This window comes from Anomaloglossus baeobatrachus, assembly GCF_048569485.1.
Source record: "Anomaloglossus baeobatrachus isolate aAnoBae1 chromosome 5 unlocalized genomic scaffold, aAnoBae1.hap1 SUPER_5_unloc_21, whole genome shotgun sequence".
Taxonomy (NCBI): Eukaryota; Metazoa; Chordata; class Amphibia; order Anura; family Aromobatidae; genus Anomaloglossus; species Anomaloglossus baeobatrachus.
In genome coordinates, this window is record NW_027441797.1 from 837,981 (window position 1) to 860,144 (window position 22,164).

At 48.5% G+C, this 22,164-nt stretch overlaps 1 protein-coding gene across 1 annotated transcript in view; it reads right to left on the reverse strand.

The window, feature by feature from the left end:
- Positions 1 to 22,164, reverse strand: part of LOC142259007 (uncharacterized) — a 244,029-nt gene that overhangs the window by 126,959 nt on the left and 94,906 nt on the right. The gene's annotated exons all lie outside the window — the stretch shown is intronic.

The following is a 22,164-nucleotide window of genomic DNA, read 5'->3' on the forward strand; positions in this document are numbered from 1 at the left end:
CCGTATACGGCCCGTGACAACTTTTTATGCATCCCCTGGGCACATTCCTGGGGAATGAAGTGCTCTGGCGGCAGCCGCGCTTTTCCCGGCTGCCTGCCCTTTAAATACTACTGCCTGATACCCTGTGGGTAGATGCTAGAATGTATGGGCTCCATCCAGATCCTGACTTCAGCCCGTACATTCTAAACAGACTCACTACTAAATGCTAGAATGTACAGGCTCCTTCCAGGACCTGACTGCAGCCCATACATTCTAGGCTTAACCCCGGCCTGTGTTAGCATGCTCTGGTGGGCGGGATAAGCAGCACGCTGCAATAAAGTCACAGAATAGCTGCAGCAGATTTACTGGCCTCCCGGACCTGTGCTGTGTGTGTGTGACTCCTCCTCCCCCACCTCAGTACTGTGAGTACTCAACCCATCGCTGCCCCCCCCCCCCACTCAGTGCTGTGTACACCCTAGTACTGTGTGTACCTCCCTCGTGCTGTGTGTACCCCCAGTGCTCTGTGTACCCCTAGTACTGTGTACCCCCCAGTGCTGTGTACCCCTATTACTGTGTACCCCTCAGTGCTGTGTACCCCCAGTACAGTGTGTACCCTCTAATGCTGTGTCTACCCCTAGTACTGTGTGTACCCCCCCCTCAGCGCTGTGTAACCTCCCACTTCTGTCCGTGCCCCCCAGTTCTATCTGTACCCCCCTGGGTGATGTCTATGCTCTCCCCCACTGCTGTCCGCACCACCTAATGCTGTCCATGCTGCCACCAGTGCTGTCTATGCCATGGTCAGTGCTGTCCGTGCCCCCCTTATGCTGTCAGTGCTCCCCAGTGCTGGGTGCCACCCCTTAGTACTGTGTACCCCCCAGTGCTCTGTACTCGCCACTGCTGTCTGTACCCTCCCACTGCTGTCTATGCCCCCAGTGCAGTCCGTGCCCTCCTGGTGAGCTCTATGCTCCCCCAGTCCTGTCTGTGCCTCCCCAGTGATGCCACCTAGTGATCTCCGTGCTGCCACCTATTGCTGTCCGTGCTACCACCTAGTGCTGTCCATGCTGCCTCCTAGTGCTGTCTCCTAGTGCTGTCCGTGTTGCCAACTAGTGCTGTCCGTGCCTCCGCCAGTGATGTCCTTGTCCCCAGTCATGTCTGTGCCACTGGTAGGGCTGTCCATGCCCCTCTAGTGATTTATATGCCCCAGCATTTCCTGTGATGTACACGCCCCCAGCCTGTCCTGTGATGTACAAGCCCCAGCCTCTCCTGTGATGTGTATGCCATAGCCCCTCCTGTGATGTATATGCCCCAGCCCCTCTTGTGATGTACAGTATATGCCCCAGCCCCCCCTGTGATGTGTATGCCCCAGTCCCTCCTGTGATGTACAGTATATGCCTCAGCCCCTCCTGTGATGTATATGTCGCGGGCGGAGGAGGGGACGCTGCGCTCTCCCAGTGCTCGGGTCCGGCTGCCGCTGCTCTTCGGCTGCTGCTGCTCGTTGGCTCGAGCGATGGGCCGGATCCCGGGGACTCGAGCGGCGCTCCTCGCCCGTGAGTGAAAAGGGGTGGTTTGGTTTTTGGGGATATTGTCTGTGACGCCACCCACGGTTCTGGTGATTGTGTAGACACCACCGCTGCTCTGGACGGGGATCCCGGGAGCGGTGACAGGGAGCAGCTTTGGTCGTTAATCCTCCCCTCCGTGGGTAGGGGGTTGGTTGTCCCGGGGCCCGGTGATGGGGTAGGGATGGCTGACAGGCGGGTTGCAGGGCCTGATGAGGTGCAGGGTCGCAGGGGCAGCGCTGTGCCGCACGGCACGGAGGTACTCACTCAGCCCAATGATGATGACAGTTCACGGTAAAACAAGCGGCTGGATGGATGCGTCCCTCGGACAGCTGCGGTGTTGTTGCTCCCTGCAGGTTGGCGGTGACGGTCTTTTCCCTGCACCTACTCTGTCTGTACGGTTTCGATGGGTTCCCACCGGTAACCCGCTCCCCGACTTGGATGTGAGCCGGGGGAGCCCTTTTTGCCCGCAGGCGCTGGCCCTGAGAAACAGTTGCCTTGGCGGTGGCGGTGTCTCTCTCACTGGGTTGGACTGTTGCCTTCTATCGGGACTTGACTGTTTGGAAACCCGGAGGTCCCCTTCACTAACGGATTCGGCAACTTCACGGCGACTCCTAGCCTTGCCGGGGTCCGAAAGGCCCCTGCCACTGGTGCTGGCTTCTCTTTGTGTACCAGTCCGGTACCGCCGGGCCACCACCCGTCCACGGTCCTTACGGTAGACTCCAATCGGCCACTCCTGCAGACGGTCACCACCGTCTGCAAACCTTGCTGTCTCGCCCGGGCCACACACCCGGACGCTGTCAATCTGTTTGTTTGCTCTAGTACCACTTCACTTCCTCACTCCTCCAACTCCTGAACTAATCTGAGGCTATGTGTCCACCTTGCTTTTTACCTGCTTTTTTGCTGCTTTTTTGCTGCTTTTTCAACTGCAGCGTTTAATGCCAAAATGGATGTGTTCTGCTTTTCAAGCAAAGTCTATGGGAATTTGGATTTCTTGTGCCCACTATGCAGTTCAAACTGCAGCCTTTTTCTGGCAGAAATTTGGGCAAAAACTCTGCTTTGCAGTTCAAAACGCAAATGGCAAAAACAATTGACATGTCAATTGTTTTTGCCATTTGGGTTTTGCACTGCAAAGCTGAGTTTTTGTCCAAATTTCTGCCAGAAAAAGGCTGCAGTTTGAACTGCATAGTGGGCACAAGAAATCCAAATTCCCATAGACTTTGCTTGAAAAGCAGAACACATCCATTTTGGCATTAAACGCTGCAGTTGAAAAAGCAGCAAAAAAGCAGGTAAAAAGCAGGTAGAAAGCAACGTGGACACATAGCCTGACTCTTTTCCCTCCTCCAGGACTGTGAACTCCTCGGTGGGTGGAGACCAACCGCCTGGCTCCACCCCCTGGTGTGGACATCAGCCCCTGGAGGAAGGCAACAAGGGTTTTGTGTCTGACCTTGATGTGCCTGCAGGGAGTGTGGGGTGTGTTGGTGTTGTGTTCTGTGACCCCTGGCTTGTCCAGGGCGACACATTCCCCCTTAGTTTAATGCAGACCGTCCTCGGGCTGCCCGTCCAACACCGGTTTTATTTTCACCAACTGTAAAAATATGAAAAAGGTAACGGTGACACACATACAATTATAATAACTTCTTCCCACATTGGGAGGTACTCTTACTTAAAACGTTACGGTAAACGGTTACGGCTTCCTCTCTCACCCACCCAAGCAACCTGGCCCTGATGCTGCCCCTAAGCAAACAGGCAGCACCCCTTGACCCCAGTCCTGCACCAGTTGGCCGAGCGGGTTCTGTCCTTTCCAGGGGACCCACGTCCATGGGGAGCCCCTGGAAACCCCAGAGGATACCCACCGGTTCCGGTGGTGGCTAGGCCCCAGCCTGCTCCACTGCGGGCCCTCCCTCCAATCTGCCTCTCCGGAGACGGTAACGGTGGAAAGCCATAACAAACATTTTTTTATTTACACGCCACAAGTTTGTGCTTGCCTTGCAAGTTCTCAGGCTTGTTCATAGAAGTTTCTATGCAAGGTGAAGGGGGTCCCAACGGGGACCAGTTGCCGGCTACGACCGGTTTCAAATCACAGTTGCCAATCAGGTGACTTTCTACGGTTTCATTCACTTATCATTTTCAAACTTTAAAACTTTTCAAACTTTAACACACAATGTTCCTGGTCCCAACGGGGACAACTTGCAGCGGTGGACCGCTGCCTTTTGCGGCTCAACAGTCCATTCTCACTCGTGGGGCTCTAGTGCCACCTTCACGTGGTGCACCGCTCTGGACCCCGATGGTAGCTCGCTGCAGGCGATCTTCCTCCCTATACATGCGGGCATGCACATCCGCTCTACACCCCTCTCGGGCATCGATCTCTCTGCGCAGCTGCCGTTGCTGCCGCTCCCAGTCTGGAGCACTTTCTGCTTGCTCCGGTTCAGCGTGTGCGGGGGACGGACCCAGCCAGAGTCCCTCCGTGTCGGCTACGACCGGCACCTTCAGTAATGAGGGATCCCGCTGTGACATGGCCTGCTCTGCCTCCTGGCAGCTGCATCCCCGCCGTGCCTCCGATGCATCTTTGCTGACGGCCTCAGCCTTCGGCTTCTTCCATTTGAAGCGGATCAGGGCGGTCACGAGCTTCTGCTGCAGGTCGGTCCGCTGGGGTGGATTGGCAGGGTACCGCTACCGGTGGTGGTGGTAGCGGGCCTAGTGGCGGGGCAGCAGCAGCCAACAGGGGTAGCGGGGGAGGTAGCAGGGCGAGCGGGTATGGACCGGGTCCCTCAGCCGCGATGACCGGCCCACTAGGGGTACAGGGGCGTGGGTCACTTACCCTCCCTTCCAAGACTCCCTCCACCTCGCGTCTCCGTATGGCCGCCACCACTTCCACCATGTCGGCCTCCCACTCCTCCAGGAGGAGCTGCATGCGGACCTGCAGACGGCTGCTTAGCTGGACGGTCCGGACTTCCACCCATGCTGCGGTGCCAGACGCGGGGACCACGGTGTTGTCGGTCGGAATCAGCATCCTTAGCAGCGGCCTCTTCCAGGAACCAGTAAATGGCCGCAGGGTCCTGGCGTCCCTGCTTCCATAGCCGCGCTCACATGCGGCCAGCCGCCATTTCGTCCCCCCTAGTCTCTTTCCGGCCCCTCCTCTATCGGGGCAGGGTTTTGGCCTTCGCGCCTCCACTACTCGAGGAGACGCTCGAGCGGGAACTCTTCGCGCCCAAGATGGCGGCTTTTCAAATTTTCCGGCCGGACACCTCCGGCGGTAACAAGGCGCACCTCTACCCAACGGCAGAGCGGTAAGATCCTGTTCGTGACGCCAAGTTGTCGCGGGCGGAGGAGGGGACGCTGCGCTCTCCCACTGCTCGGGTCCGGCTGCCGCTGCTCTGCGGCTGCTGCTGCTCGGTGGCTCGAGCGATGGGCCGGATCCCGGGGACTCGAGCGGCGCTCCTCGCCCGTGAGTGAAAAGGGGTGGTTTGGTTTTGGGGATATTGTCCGTGACGCCACCCACGGTTCTGGTGATTGTGTAGACACCACCGCTGCTCTGGACGGGGATCCCGGGAGCGGTGACAGGGAGCAGCTTTGGTCGTTAATCCTCCCCTCCGTGGGTAGGGGGTTGGTTGTCCCGGGGCCCGGTGATGGGGTAGGGATGGCTGACAGGCGGGTTGCGGGGCCTGATGAGGTGCAGGGTCGTAGGGGCAGCGCTGTGCCGCACGGCACGGAGGTACTCACTCAGCCCAATGATGATGACACAGTTCACGGTAAAACAAGCGGCTGGATGGACGGGTCCCTCGGATGGCTGCGGTGTTGTTGCTCCCTGCAGGTTGGCGGTGACAGTCTTTTCCCTGCACCTACTCTGTCTGTACGGTTTCGATGGGTTCCCACCGGTAACCCGCTCCCCGACTTGGATGTGAGCCGGGGGAGCCCTTATTGCCCGCAGGCGCTGGCCCTGAGAAACAGTTGCCTTGGCGGTGGCGGTGTCTCTCTCACTGGGTTGGACTGTTGCCTTCTATCGGGACTTGACTGTTTGGAAACCCGGAGGTCCCCTTCACTAACGGATTCGGCAACTTCACGGCGACTCCTAGCCTTGCCGGGGTCCGAAAGGCCCCTGCCACTGGTGCTGGCTTCTCTTTGTGTACCGGTCCGGTACCGCCGGGCCACCACCCGTCCACGGTCCTTACGGTAGACTCCAATCGGCCACTCCTGCAGACGGTCACCACCGTCTGCCAACCTTGCTGTCTCGCCCGGGCCACACACCCGGACACTGTCAGTCTGTTTGTTTGCTCTAGTACCACTTCACTTCCTCACTCCTCCAACTCCTGAACTAATCTGACTCTTTTCCCTCCTCCAGGACAGTGAACTCCTCGGTGGGTGGAGACCAACCGCCTGGCTCCACCCCCTGGTGTGGACATCAGACCCTGGAGGAAGGCAACAAGGGTTTTGTGTCTGACTTTGATGTGCCTGCAGGGAGTGTGGGGTGTGTTGGTGTTGTGATCTGTGACCCCTGGCTTGTCCAGGGCAACACATATATGCCCAAGCCCCTCCTGTGATGTGTAATCCCAGTGTCTCCTGTAATTTATTCGCCCCAGCGTCTCCTTTGATGTGTATGCCCCCAGCATCTCCAGACCGAGACAAACCTGGAAAAGCAGCTGTGAGAAACAAGATGATCAATATCACCGAGTATCACAGCTGCACCAAAGAGAAGCAGCTCCGGCCACCACAGTAGGGGTGAGTTAATTGATTGTTTGACCAAATATAGCCAGGTAATTTTCAAGTTGGTAATTTTGTGTGGCCCCCGAAGGGTTGGTAGAAAATTCCAAATGGCCCCCGGTAGTAAAAAGGTTCCCCACCCCTGATCTAGAGCAGACCTGGGCAAGGGGCGGCCCGCGGGCCACATCCGGCCCGCCTACTCTCTGTGACCGGCCCGCCTGGCTCAGGGCGTCCTTGCTGGCCGGTCACTGATGAGAGCAATCTGACCTGTTGTCCGGAGCTCCAGGCTCCGGGAGGCGCATGGTCAGATTGCCCTCATCAGTGCCTGGGCAAATGCCGGGGCCCTGGAGAGCCGGGGGGCCCACTCGCCTTAGTTCTGCTGTCCCCGGGCCGAGTCCGGGGACCGCAGTCCTCGGCAGGAATCTGCGGCGCCGTCCCTTTAAGAAGCAAAGACTTCCTGGTTGAACTTCATCTGTGGGCGGAGCTACCTGCCGGCGTCCTGCTCATCCCACAGATGAGAGTTGCAGTGCCAGCCAGCGACCCCCAGCACAGTGCTTCTTTCCGGCGCTGTGTGGGCCCCCTCTCCACCGTGACCTGAGCGGTATGTGCCCTCCCCACCCCCCCGATTTATGGGCCCTGGTGAGCTGTATGGGCTCTTCTCCCCCCCTAGGTGTATTCCCTGCAAACCCCCCAACCCCCCCCACCTCCCCGATGCCGTATGTGCTGGGCCCCAGAGCCGCGTGTGTGTCTGTCTGTATGTATATATGTAGCAGAGCTATGTGTGTATGTATGTAGCAGAGCTATGTGTGTATGTATGTATATATGTAGCAGAGCTATGTGTGTATGTATGTATATATGTAGCAGAGCTATGTGTGTATGTATGTAGCAGAGCTATGTGTGTATGTAGCAGAGCAATGTGTATGTATGTATATATGTAGCAGAGCTATGTGTGTATGTATGTAGCAGAGCTATGTGTGTATGTATGTAGCAGAGCTATGTGTGTATGTATGTAGCAGAGCTATGTGTGTATATATGTAGCAGAGCTATGTGTGTATGTATGTAGCAGAGCTATGTGTGTGTGTATGTATGTATATATGTAGCAGAGCTATGTGTGTATGTATGTATATATGTAGCAGTGCTATGTGTGTATGTAGCAGAGCTGTGTGTATGTATGTAGCAGAGCTATGTGTGTATGTATGTAGCAGAGCTATGTGTGTATGTATGTAGCAGAGCTATGTGTGTATGTATATATGTAGCAGAGCTATGTGTGTATGTATATATGTAGCAGAGCTATGTGTGTATGTATATATGTAGCAGAGCTATGTGTGTATGTAGCAGAGCTATGTGTGTATGTATGTAGCAGAGCTATGTGTGTATGTAGCAGAGCAATGTGTATGTATGTATATATGTAGCAGAGCTATGTGTGTATGTATGTAGCAGAGCTATGTGTGTATGTATGTATATATGTAGCAGAGCTATGTGTGTATGTATGTATATATGTAGCAGTGCTATGTGTGTATGTAGCAGAGCTATGTGTGTATGTATGCAGCAGAGCTATGTGTGTATGTATGCAGCAGAGCTATGTGTGTATGTATGTATATATGTAGCAGAGCTATGTGTGTATGTATGTAGCAGAGCTATGTGTGTATGTATGCAGCAGAGCTATGTGTGTATGTATGCAGCAGAGCTATGTGTGTATGTATGTATATATGTAGCAGAGCTATGTGTGTATGTATGTAGCAGAGCTATGTGTGTATGTATGTATATATGTAGCAGTGCTATGTGTGTATGTAGCAGAGCTATGTGTGTATGTATGTAGCAGAGCTATGTGTATGTAGCAGAGCAATGTGTATGTATGTATATATGTAGCAGAGCTATGTGTGTATGTATGTATATATGTAGCAGAGCTATGTGTGTATGTATGTATATATGTAGCAGAGCTATGTGTGTATGTATGTATATATGTAGCAGAGCTATGTATGTATATATGTAGCAGAGCTATGTGTGTCTGTAGCAGAGCTGTGTGTCTGTAGGCATGTATAATGTGTATCTATGTATGTCAGTGTATATGGCTGCATAGATGTGTCCGTTCTATATGTATTTTTGTGAGTTTGTCTTTAAATATGTATGTGTACGTATGTGTGTCTGCGTGTTGATGGGGCCCACTGGGACTCTTCCGCCCGGGGCCCACAAAAACCTGGAGCCGGCCCTGACCCTCATCACACGCTGCGTGTCGGGTAGGAAACAGAGGACAGATCCTGCAGCTCCGCACAGTGTAGGCAGCGGAACGCAGGAATCTCTCCTCTGTTCCTTGCCCGACACTTTTCTCTGTGACACACGCGCGCCCTGATATCGTCAGTACGGCGCGTGTGTCATTTGAAAAGTTCCCGCCTGGCAGGAGAAGCTGCAGAGGCGGGGGCCGTATGGAGAGAGGCAGCGGCGGGGGCTCCTAGGAATACAGCGTCGGCGCAGCCTGGCCATGTGAAGGAGAAGCAGCTCAGCGGGGGGCTCGTACGGAGGTGTCTGAGGACGGGAACGATAAGAAGAGAGGTGAGTGGTTACTAGTAACCTGCGGGGACAATGGGGGCGGGCAGGCGGGGGGCTGGAGGAGAGGGGTAACTTTTGACAAATATTTGGGGTGTAGTGGTTTAGTATATGGGAATGTAGTTTTACAGGTGTGGTATATGGGGGGGTGTAGTGGTGTAGTTTTATAGGTGTGTAGTGGCGTAGTATAATACAGGTGTATATAGGAGTGTAGTATAATACTACACCCCTATATACACCTGTATTATACTACACCCCTATATACACCTGTATTATACAGGTGTATATAGGGGTGTAGTATAATACAGGTGTATATAGGGGTGTAGTATATTACAGGTGTATATAGGGGTGTAGTATAATACAGGTGTATTTAGGGGTGTAGTGGTGTAGTATAATACAGGTGTATATAGGGGTGTAGTATAATACAGGTGTATATAGGGGTGTAGTATATTACAGGTGTATATAGGAGTGTAGTATAATACTACACCCCTATATACACCTGTATTATACTACACCACTACACCCCTATATACACCTGTAATATACTACACCCCTATATACATCTGTATTATACTACACCACTACACCCCTATATACACCTGTATTATACAGGTGTATATAGGGGTGTAGTATAATACAGGTGTATATAGGGGTGTAGTGGTGTAGTATATTACAGGTGTATATAAGGGTGTAGTGGTGTAGTATATTACAGGTGTATATGGGGTGTAGTGGTGTAGTATATTACAGGTGTAGTGGTGTAGTATAATACAGGTGTTTATAGGGGTGTAGTGGTGTAGTATATTACAGGTGTATATGGGGTGTAGTGGTGTAGTATATTACAGGTGTAGTGGTGTAGTATAATACAGGTGTTTATAGGGGTGTAGTGGTGTAGTATAATACAGGTGTAGTATATAGGAGTGTAGTATAATACAAGTGTAGTATATAGGGGTGTAGTGATGTAGTATAATACAAGTGTAGTATATAGGGGTGTAGTGATGTAGTATAATACAAGTGTAGTATATAGGGGTGTAGTGATGTAGTATAATACAAGTGTAGTATATGGTGGTGTAGTGATGTAGGTTATCACAGGTGTAGTATATAGTGATGTGCTGCAGTTTATTACAGGTGTAGTATATAGTGATGTAGCATATTACAGGTGTATATAGGGGTGTAGTGATGTAATATATAGTGGTATAGTATATAGAGGTGTAGTTTATTACAGGTGTAATGTATACTGATGTATATTACAGGTGTAGTATGTGGCGGGTGTAGTGGGTGTAGTGATGTAGTATATGGGGATTGTGTGTGTATGTATACATTGTGTGTATGTGTATATATATTATACTCGCACAGTATATATGCGTGTTTGTGTGTATATATATATATATATGTAGAACCGAGTTAATTATATTAGTCCGGCCCTCTAAAACCATCCCAATTTCTCATGCGGCCCCATGGGAAAATTAATTGCCCACCCCTGATCTAGAGGAACATCGCATGTACTCAGTAGAGGAGCTGCAGGCTAAAAATCCTACTGTCACATTCCCGGAGTTTCACTACTTACCGGCTAGAAGTTAACAAAGCTATTGGCAGCTCTCCCTGAACAGGAATAAAGTCTTCAACTGGAGAAAATCAATCCAATCTCTTTGATTAATAAGAAATTCTCCTGTCAGACGTAATGAAAGCTGTAGGTAGACAGCGGACATCATGTAGCAGATATCCTGGAAAACCAGGGACGAGCAGCAGAGGAAAAATCTACCACAGGCATACAGCAGAAGTCCTGAAGACTGCAGACAGGCTGCAGAGGTACTGACACCCACAGGCAGACAGGTAACTGAGGTATTGGAAGCTGCAGACGTCCTGGAGACCTCAGACAGGGGCAGACATACTGGAAGCCACAGGCAGATTGGTAGCTGAGGTGCTGGAGGCCACAGATAGTCTGGAGATGTTCTGGAGACTGCAGACAGGTCGCTGTGCACCGACAATATAAAAGGCTACTTGCAAAGCCCAACATGGAGCACAGGAAAGTTCAGTAGATCGGGGGAAGGGACAGGCGTGTAACAAGTGGATGTTGTCAGCCAAATATCCAACAATATCGATAAAATTGTGACAACTCTGTATTTTTCTTCCCCTTACATCTATTGATTAATTCTCTATTGATCTATTCTCCCCTTTATCAGTGAATTCCATTTATTTTTATCCTTTATCAAGTAAAATAATAATTGCAGATAGTGAAAGTCATTCTTCTGTTACCCAAATTTTTGCTGAACATTACACAATGTACATATTTCATTCCAACATCTGTAAGGAGTTTGTATGTTCTCCCCGTGTTTCTGTGGGTTTCCTCCGGGTGCTCCGGTTTCCTCTCACACTCCAAAGACATACAGAAAGGGACTCTAGATTGTGAGCCCCAATGGGGACAGTGTTGCCAATGTATGTAAAGCGCTGTGGAATTAATAGCGGTATATAAATGAATAAAATTAATTAATTAATTATAATTATTCCTCTAAATAATGGGGACAATCTAGTTATACCTTTATCAATCCATTCTGTGAAATTCCCAAAGTGCTCACAATTCCTGTTCTTCCAGATCAGAGCACAACATAAGTAATAATCTATACTAAAATGGAGTTTATTTCTGACTAACACTGATCAAATATTTTTCCCACTCCAAATGTGTCACCTGTTCTTCCCAGGAGTCCCACTTCTAGGTGGAGAGCGATTGCCGCCTTTCTCTGCACCATGATAGACATTTGGCTCATAGCACAATGTCGGGCAAACACCTTCTTTCACAAAAGTAAATTTTAAAGAAAAGCTCTCACAATAACTATTGCACGGACGCGGCAAAGATCTACAGATCTGGAATCTTCAGACTGTAATCCTGAGAATTTATTCTAATACGTCATTCAGAGAATTTTGGAATTCAGAAAATGAAGAGGAGGAAGGAGAACCAATAAGAAGGATATGAGAAGATCTCCAATACGGAACAAGAAAAAATGAACTTGAAAATGAATGAAGTTATGGATAATGTGTCATGAGTGTGTCCCGCTCTGGGGAGACCTCTGGTGAGTCTGGGATCAGAAGGTCACAGCGCCTTATTGTTCGTAGGTCTACAACTAGATTTGAGTGAATTTACTTCCTTTTAGTGCTGTAGGGGTTAGGTACTTTTTCTAATCTGGCTAACCTTTGTAGCCTTAATCTCTGGTACATCTATTTTGTGATCACGCCTCGTCGTTATTAAAAGTGGAAGGAACCTGTCTCTGGAAAAAGCTGAGGAGTTGTGACTATTGCAGCTGTGATGTTTTGCTGCATTGGAAGAGCTTGACGTGTTTTTACTTTTTGTGTCTATTTTCCCTCTGTATCCTTTACCTTGTGTTGTATTATTGGAGTGGTGATACTACTGCTTTTGCCATCCTTCTCACTAGCCAAGGTGAGATCAGGGTGAGCAAAGGCCTAGTCACATGATGACAATGGGAGCAAGGACCCGTATAGAGACGTTAGGGAGCATAGAGTACAGCCTCAGGTGAGTTGCAGGAGGTGTCCCCTCTCCTCATCATCAGGGTCTTCCTTTTTTAACATTGTTACATGTATGCAAAGTAGTAATCAAAGCAAAAGGTGGCTACTTTGAAGAACCTAGAATATAAGACACACTTTTTTAAGTATTTCATTCCACATGTGTTAATTCATAGTTTTGATGCCTTCAATGTGAATGTACAATTTTCAGAGTCATGGAAATAAAGAAAACTTTGAATGAGAGGGTGTGTCCAAACATTTGGTCTGTACTGTACGTTCAAGTGGAGTCCTTCCTTACAGAAATCTGAAGCCATTTCTGTGACCCAGGTTCCCTAATTTTCTATTTCATTTTATGAAATTGTATATGCTGTATTGTTTTGTTTCCATTTGTAACATCTTTTGTACATTTTTATAAATACTTCCTACTTTTCAGATTACATATATAACATTTAATAGCGTATGGTTTCAGGATGTGGTTTATAAATTAGGAGGAACAAAGCTACCTGTAGTGTGTGTCCAACTGACCTATATAAGCAGAGACCCTGATTCCAGTGATGTGTCACTTACTTGGCTGCTTGCTGAAGTTTTGATAAAAATCAATTTTATCTGCTTAACCCCTTCACCCCCGGCCACTAAAACACCCTAATGACCGGGCCATTTTTTGCAATTCTGAACAGTGTCACTTTGACAGGTTATAACTCTGGAACGCTTCAACGGATCCCAGCAATTCTGAGATTGTTTTTTCGTGATATATTGTACTTCATGTCAGTGGTAAATTTAGGCCGATATTTTTTGCGTTTATTTGTGAAAATTTAGGAAATTTTGCGAAAATTTTGAAAATTTCGCAATTTTCAAACTTTGAAAATTTATGCCCATAAATCTGAGAGATATGTCACACAAAATAGTTACTAAATAACATTTCCCACATGTCTACTTTACATCAGCGCAATTTTCGAAACAAATATTTTTTTCGTTAGGAAGTTAGAACGGGTCAAAGGTCATCAGCAATTTCTCATTTTTCCAACAAAATTTACAAAATAATTTTTTTAGGGACCACATCACATTTGAAGTGACTTTGAGAGACCTAGGTGACAGAAAATACCCAAAAGTGACCCCATTCTAAAAACTGCACCCCTCACACTGCTCAAAACCACATCCAATAAGTTTATTAACCCTTTAGGTGCTTCACAGGAACCAAAGCAATGTGGAAGGAAAAAATGAAAATTTTACTTTTTAACACAAAAATGTTACTTTAGCCATAAAATTTTCATTTTTGCAAGGGAGAAAAGAGAAAGTGCACAATACAATTTATTGTGCATGTTCTCCTGAGTACGCAGATACCTCATATGTGGTGGAAATCAAATGTTTGGACACACGGCAGAGCTCGGAAGGCAAGGAGCGCCATTTGAATTTTTGAGTGCAAAATTAGCTGCACTCATTAGCGGACGCCATGTCGGGTTTGAAGACCCCCTGAGGTGCCTAAACAATGGAGCTCCCCCACAAGTGACCCCATTTTGGAAACTAGAGCCCTCAAATAATTTTTCTAGATGTTTGGTGAGCACTTTGAACACCTGGGGGCTTCACAGAAGTTTATAGCGTTGAGCCGTGAAAAGAAAAAATTTTTTTTTACCACAAAACGGTTGCTTTAACTAGGTAGCTTTTTTTTCACAAGGGTATCAGGAAAAAATGCACCATAAAATGTATTGTGCATTTTCTCCTGAGTACGCAGATACCTCATATGTGGTGGAAAGTAATTGTTTGGGCGCATGGCGGGGCTCAGAAGAGAAGGAGCGCCATTTGACAGCAAAATTGGTTGGAATCATTAGCGGACGCCATGTCACGTTTGGAGACCCCTATGGTGCCTAAACAGTGGAGCTCCCCCACAAGTGACACCATTTTGGAAACTAGAGCCCTCAAATAATTTTTCTAGATGTTTGGTGAGCATTTTGAACACCTGGGGGCTTCACAGAAGTTTATAACGTTGAGCTGTGAAAAGAAAAATTATTTTTTTTTACCACAAAACGGTTGCTTCAACTAGGTAGCTTTTTTTTCACAAGGCTATCAGGAAAAAATGCACCATAAAACGTATTGAGAAATTTTTCCTGAGTACGTAGATACCTCACATGTGGTGGAAAGTAATTGTTTGGGCAAATGGCGGAGCTCAGAAGAGAAGGAGCGCCATTTGACTTTTCAAACGCACAGACGCAGTGCACTGATCGGCTGCTGCAGGACGCACGGTCGGATGCGATACAAAAAGCGTCGGGGATATGTAAAAAAAAAATTCACGCCAAAAATTGACCATGGATGCAGATCCGTTATGTGCATCCCTGATTAGCGCTCGGCGGGACGCACGGACGGATGGGATACAAAAAGCGTTGCGGATACGCAAAAAAGTCACGCCAAAAATTGAGCAGGGATGCAGATACGTTATCTGCATCCCTGATCAGCGCTTGGCGGGACGCACGGACGGATGCCATACAAAAAGCGTCGGGGATACGGAAAAAAAAAAAGTCACGCCAAAAATTGAGCAGGGATGCAGATACGTTATCTGCATCCCTGATCAGTGCTTAGCGGGACGCACGGAAGGATGAGGTGTAAAAATGGACAGGGGATCCAGAAAAAAAAAAAAAAGTTATTATACTCACAGTACCCAGAGGATCACTGACCAGAAGTGCTGCAGGAGGAACAGCTTTACAGGAGCAGCAGGCAGATCAGCAGAATGCCCAGGAAGGACCCTGCGATGGAGGCAGATGTGATCGGGCCGGTGAAGACAGGTAAGAGGACGTCGGGGGAGAGCAGAGGGGGGGAGAGCAAAGGGGGGGAGAGCAGAGGGGGAGAGGGGGGGGGTGAGAGCAGAGGGGGGGAGGGGAGAGCAGAGGGGGAGACCGGAGAGGGAGCCGCAGAAGCAGAATAGAGATAATGGGAGAGGCAGTCAGATTGCGGGGGGAGCAGATCGGGATGTCGGGGGGGGGCAGATCAAGATGTCGGGGGGGGGCAGATCGCAGGGGGGCACGGGCAGGGGCTAACACGGGAGCGCGCAGGGGCACCACGGGAGCGCGCACGGGCTGCAAGGTGAGCACAGTACTCACGTGCAACAGGAGCGGTGACCTCAGCTACGGCGGCGGCAGCAGCAGCGGTGGCGTGGTACCACAAGTACCAGCCACTGCACGCTGCAGACATGTTGGGGGAGGGCTCGCAGGCCAGCACAGGCCTGGGGAGGCGGCCACCGGCAGATCAGACCGCCCCACTGCACACTGATTGGAGCGATTGCGCGTCATAGCACGATCGCTCCAATCAGTGCTGCAGGGGCTGGGGGCGACATGTTTGAGGTCCACCTATGATATGCTGCAGCAGCTGCGGCATCTCATAGCTGGATCTCACAGTATCGCACTAATTCGGGCATTATTTTTGCCGAAATTAGTGCGAACGATGTGGTTGGCGGTTCAGATTTGAACAGCCAATCACATCGATCGTCAATAGGGGGTGGCGATGCCGCCCCCCTGGGGTCAAGCAAAGGTCCCCTGCTGTAAGAAACAGCAGGGGACATCATTTGAAAGCCATTGCTATGGCCACGGCAATCAAATGAAGTTTAGGCAGTAAAATTACGTCCCTGGTCGTTAAGTCACGTTAAAATAGGACGTAATTTTACTGCCCGCGGTCGTGAAGGGGTTAAGATCTACCAGTTCTCAAAATACTCCTCTGTGTATAACCCCACCCACATCACTGATTGGCTGCTGTGTACAATAAGCATAGACAGCTGCCAATCAGGGGTGAGGTGGGGTTATACAGAGCTGATGGAGATGGAGGATACATGGTTGCTGGTTTACTAGTTCTCTAGTGATAATCCCCTAATAATAATACTGTAATTTTATCAAAACAGCAAGCAGCTCAGTAAATGACACATCATTGGAATCAGAGTCCCTGTCTGTCACAGGTAACAGACAGTACTATGGTGTCTGGCAATAGAAAGTCACAGAGTCTGGCTGTGCAAAATGGTCCCTGACTTTCTATTTTTGCTGCTGTCAGTATTCAGTGTACTAGGTAGCTCCTCTGCTGGGTTTTCATCCTTTTTCCTGTAGTACCCAGCAGAGCTCCCCTTCCCTTCTGCTGTTAATCATCTGTATATCCCCTTGGGTTTAAGTACATGTTCCCTGAATTGGTGCTGGTAAGAGTTCCTTCGCAAGCTCTGGATGCAAGCAGGTGGCTTGCACGCATCAGTAGGATTGTTGCTGCTCTTTACTGAACTTCTTACTGAGTTATCTACAGATAAGATGTATATTGTTTCCCCTTGTTTGTTATCCCTGTGTGTCCTTTAGTGCCTAGTGGGGTTGACGAAGAGCTCATCCCACCTAGGGTCCAGACCAGGGTCAGGTATCCGGCTCGGTTCATAGATGTGGAACCTATCTAAGGCTGTAAGGGAACCCAGGGCCCAGCGATAGATTTAGTTAGAAGTCACCATCTTCCCCTTTGCTATACACGGGGTTTCCCTTTCGCCATTCACTTGGTACTTCCCTGTACCTAATGTGACACTGTCTTTATATTATTCTCATTTTTAATTAAGGATAAACACTTAGTGACCGAATCCCATTAAATTCACAAAACCCCAGCATAGGTACCATAAATGTTACTTCCTCTCCACCAAGAGATAGACCCCTTTCAGTTCTGGTCTCTTCTACACCCATAATCTACACTGTAATAAAGGTTTGTGGGCAGAGACGAATGAACCTAAATAGTAAAGTTCGAGGTTTGTACCAAATACAGACTTTATATAAAAAAATCAGTGTTAAAGTTCGGAGTTTTTGTGCTTTATGTATCCTAACCACTCGATCTAGCATCGCTGTGCTCGGGTACACTCAGTGCTCGGCCCAGTGCGAGCCGCTTGCAGTGTATGAATGGCTTTCACGGGGAGGTAAAAACATTGTTATAGGTGTATTTTGTGCAAGGAAAAAACTCCGTCATCCCTCCCCCGGTAATAAATACTCTGTTTATGGCTGGATACATGTGGGCGGAGACCCGAACTGCCCAATCAGTGACTTCCAACGGGGTCCAGGACAAGTCCGGTTCCCGAACTGAACTTTATTTAAAGTCCGACTGAAAAACCCGAACTTCAACGGGTCGGTATATCTCTGTGTGGGTAGCCCCACAAAAAAAATAATCTCTTGGATATCAGACAGATAAAATCCTTTAGTTTTTTTCATTACAACAATTATCCTTTGTAAAGGAATCAATTTTATAACATAAAAAGCCCCATTTCTGCGGGGTCCACTCCTGATTCATGAAGAGGTAAATGCCTCCTCATGAATCTGGAGAATTTGACGAGTGGCATGTGCCTCATTGTGCCATGCTAGAAATATTACTCCCATCAGACACTGGAGTGAGATTTCTGGCACAGGGAACACCACAGCTCGTCATGAATTAAAGGAGCTGTGGTATCACGCCCCCGTCCCACCTAAGCTCTGCCAATTTTAGAGTGAAAATGCCAAATCTTGGCACAACTTTCCAAATTTTTGTGACAGTTTCTTTTGGCATAAAAGCTTTGATGATTTGGGACCAGAGCGTCTTGACAACTTCCACATATCTAGAATGCACAGTGTGATTCAATTCTCCCCTCACTATTTTGGTGTGAAATGTCTACAGTTCTGCGCCAACTCCAGAGGTTCTGAGGCAAAATCATCACATCTAGACAATAGAGAAAGACAGGCAGGAAGAATATATATTTACAAGCATTTATTAACAAAACAACAAGATTTGAAATGCAATTATATACAATGTGATATACTTAAGAGTTGCTATCTCTAATCTGGGGCTGCGCTTTTTAGTAAATAAAGCAGTGGGCAACCTGAGATTAGTGAATTATCTAAATATAATCCAGTATCAAAAGCTTTCACAAATGTTCCTAAAGGCTCTCAAAAAGGCTAATAGTGTGCCAGCTAAAAAAGAAAATGAATATTCACTGCTCCCCACGCCATAATCCCGCCCACCTCTAGGCAATGAAACCAGCGCCAACCAAGCAGTAGGCGGTATGGGGCGTGGCCTGGACGGCAATGTGAAGAGACGTGTTTGTGGAGCTCTCCTGCAAACTCCCTTGATAAATCCCTGAATACCGCTGTTATCACTGCCTCAGCCGGCTGTCAGGAAGATAAGGTGGTGAGGACTTATCTGGGGTGAGTCTGGTGGATGCAGAGAGGTGCCATGGTCCGTCACAGGCAAAAAGATAATGGAGGCGGGAAAGTCCCCAGCTCTCAGGATGGTGCCATGATAAGGCAGGAAGCTGAGAAAGTGAATGCAGCCTGTCAGGAGAGGATGCAGGTCGCGGCAAGGCTGGAGAAATTTGCCCGGACTTCAGAGAAATCACATCAGCATACAGATAACAGAGGTGAGGAGGGAGAAGACAATGTCAGCTCTGATGAGATGGGGGATGGTGAACAGCAGCAAGATAAGACAGGAGAAGTAGAGGAAGCACATAGTGCAGACCAGGCTCCAGAAAACCCCACTTTAAAGGACATTTTTGCAGTGGTGTCTTTTTGTAAAGAGGCTCTGACTTCCCTGACGAAGCAAGTTAAGGGATTACAGGCAGAGGTTGCTGACATTAAGAAAGACCTCAAGAAAGCAGACCTGAGAACAACGGCTGTAGAGGAGAGAGTGGGGATAACAGAGGATCATATTACAAAACTACAAAAGTCTGAAAAAACATTTGCACAGCAGATAGCTGAAATCACGGCAAAAAATGATGATTTAGAGAACCGCTCTAGAAGAAATAACATCCGAATTGTCGGCATCCCTGAGAAAGCGGAAGGAAGAAACCCCACTGAATATGTAGAAGACTGGCTCAGGGGGAAAATGGGTGCTAATGTCTTATCCAAGCTCTATGCTGTGGAACGTGCACACAGAGTCCCAATGCAGCCACAACCAGCAGGCAGGGGCCCTCGCACTATGCTAGCCAAGCTCCTCAACTACAGAGACAGGGACACTATACTGCGAAAGGCAAGAGACATGGAGGATCTTATGATTGACGGCCAGAGAATTTCCATATACCCGGACTACTCCATTTCTGTTCAAAAGCTACGTATGACTTTTACAGGAGTAAAGAGGCGCCTGCGAGAGATGGGGGTGCAATACTCAATGATGTTCCCGGCAAAGCTAAGAGTGACGGCGTTGGAGCGGGTGCACTTTTTTACAACTCCAGAGGAAGCCATGCAGTGGTTGGACGCAAACGAAAAGCGGATCCGTTTGAAGGAATGAGCTGACTGTCTGAATCTGCAGTGTGTTGGAGAAGGCCGGCTGAGGCTCTACAACATCCTTAGGAGCTTACAGGGGACCCTTCTTGTTTTTTCTTTTTTCTTTTTTTTTCTCCTTCCCTTTGGGATTGAGGTAGTATGCAGGGGGAATGCGAAGGGTTTGATGTGAGCTTCGCAGGACATGGGGACTGCCTAATTTGGCGCGGTGGGGGTATTTACAATTTGAGATTCCAGTTTAATTACTGTTCGCCATTTTACTGTTATATTGGTTGAATATTGAATATTGAGTGGAATATGATTATACATAGAAAGGGGGGGAGTGGAGAATTGTTGGAAAAGGGACGAGTTTTAAAATGTGTCTAAGAGGGGAAGGCGAGGGAGGTAGGGGGGAATTTAGTAGGGATTATGGACCAGGTTTGGAAAACCCGATGCTTCACGGGAGTACTCGAAAACAGGAAGTGGTGGGGAGTAGGAGGGGAGGGGAGCAGGGGGGGAGGGGGGAAAGGGGTAGGGTAGAGGCAGCATGGGGAGATACTACAAGGTTTGATGGTTTTACTGGGTGGGATAATGGGGGATAGAATTAAGGTGTTGAGTTGGAATATTAGAGGGTTATCAGATAGGTCTAGGAGAGCGGCAATAATTAAATATGTTCAAGACCAGAACCCGTCAGTAATATGTCTACTAGAAACGCATCTAACAAAGGAGACAACACATGTTTTAAATAGGAGATGGGTGCAGAAGGCCTATCACTCCACCTTTTCCAACTATGCAAGGGGTGTATCACTGGTGATCCATAACTCTGTGCAATATGAAGAGATAGAAGTGTATGTGGATAAAGAGGGACAGTGTGTGGCCGTCAAGTGTAAAATATTTGGCAGACTCATGTGTATAGCTGCAATATATATACCACCTCCATATAAGTGCACCAAACTAAGGGAGATAAGGGAGTTCTCTGAGAAGGGGGGAGTAATCCCTTTTTTACTGGTGGGGGACTTCAATAATGTGATAGACCTGTACTGGGATAGGAGTAGTAGACCTCCAGGTATTCAGGATAGTTGTATGACTTCGTTTGGCACTCTTATTGGGGAACTTGGAATGGTGGATGCCTGGCGAGTGAGGAATGGGAGGGTATCCTGCTTCTCTTGTTATTCGGCTTCACATAACACTCTGTCCCGCATTGACATGGCTCTAGCTAGTGATCTGATGGATGCAATGATAAGTGACGTGCAATATCTGACAAGAGTGATTTCAGATCATAGCCCAATTCTAGTGTCCATACGACGGGGAACCCTGACAGGGGGAAGGAGGGGAGAGTGGAAGCTTCATCCAGCATGGATCCGTCATATTAATATGGGGAATATAGAACGGGATCTTGGGGATTTCTTTATCCACAACGAGGGTAGCACTGGTCCGCTGGTGGTATGGGATGCGATGAAGGCATACCTCAGGGGGCTCCTGTTCAGGGATATCTGTAAACGTAAAACACAGACGAGGCAGGATGAGAAAGATAGGCTGGAGGCCTTAGATAAGGCAGAGCTGGAAGCAATCCGGAGTACTACTACGGACGCGAAGCAAAATCTTAGGCAGGCGCATGAACAGGTTAATAAGATGCTTTTGGAGAAGGCGGTAAGGAAGCAGGCATTCCAAAAATTGCATTTTTATGAGGAGGGGGAAAAAGTTGGTCATCTATTATCGGTCATAGCTGCAGCTCAAAGGAGTAGTTCATTTGTGCATGGTATGGACACGGTGGAGGGGACACAGGTCACTGAGGTTGAGGCGATCCTTGGGGTCTTTAAAGATTTCTATCGCACGCTATATTCTTCTAGCGGAGAGATGAGGGTGGAAGAGGTGGACTCATTTCTTGAGCGAGGTGGGCTTCCTGTGTTGTCTGTGGTGGATAGAGATAAACTGGAGTCACCTATTACTATTGATGAACTGGAGGGCGCTCTGCATGGCATGAGCAATGACAAGGCACCGAGAGCAGACGGGCTACCAGTTGAAATTTATAAACAGTTAGAAGAAATCCTATTACCCAAACTATTGAAAGTCTTTGAGGTGGCGGAGGGGGAAGGTGTATTGCCTGAATCTATGAGAGAAGCAATAATAGTAGTAATTCCTAAGGAGGATAAAAATCCGAGGCTTCCAGACTCATATAGACCCATCTCGTTATTAACAGCGGACGTGAAGCTTCTGGCTAAGGTGTTGTCAAACCGGCTGACTGGAGTTATATCTAACCTAATCCATATGGACCAATCAGGGTTCATGGCCAATAGGTCGACAGCTGCTAATATCAGGAGATTGTACCTTAATCTACAGTTGCCGCCTGACAACCCTGGCCGGAGGGTGATCGCTTCGTTAGATGCCCAGAAAGCGTTCGATAGTGTTGAGTGGGGGTATCTGTGGAAAGTGTTGCAGCATATGGGTTTTGGCCCACGGTTTGTAAAGTGGGTGCAGCTGTTGTATAATAGGCCTACTGCTAAAGTTAGAGTTAACGGTATGACCTCTTCAGCGTTTGAGTTGCACCGGGGAACGAGACAGGGCTGCCCACTATCGCCGCTCCTATTTGCTATTGCAATAGAGCCTCTGGCGGCGGCCATTAGGAAAACAAAGGAGATCCATGGATTTAAGTATGG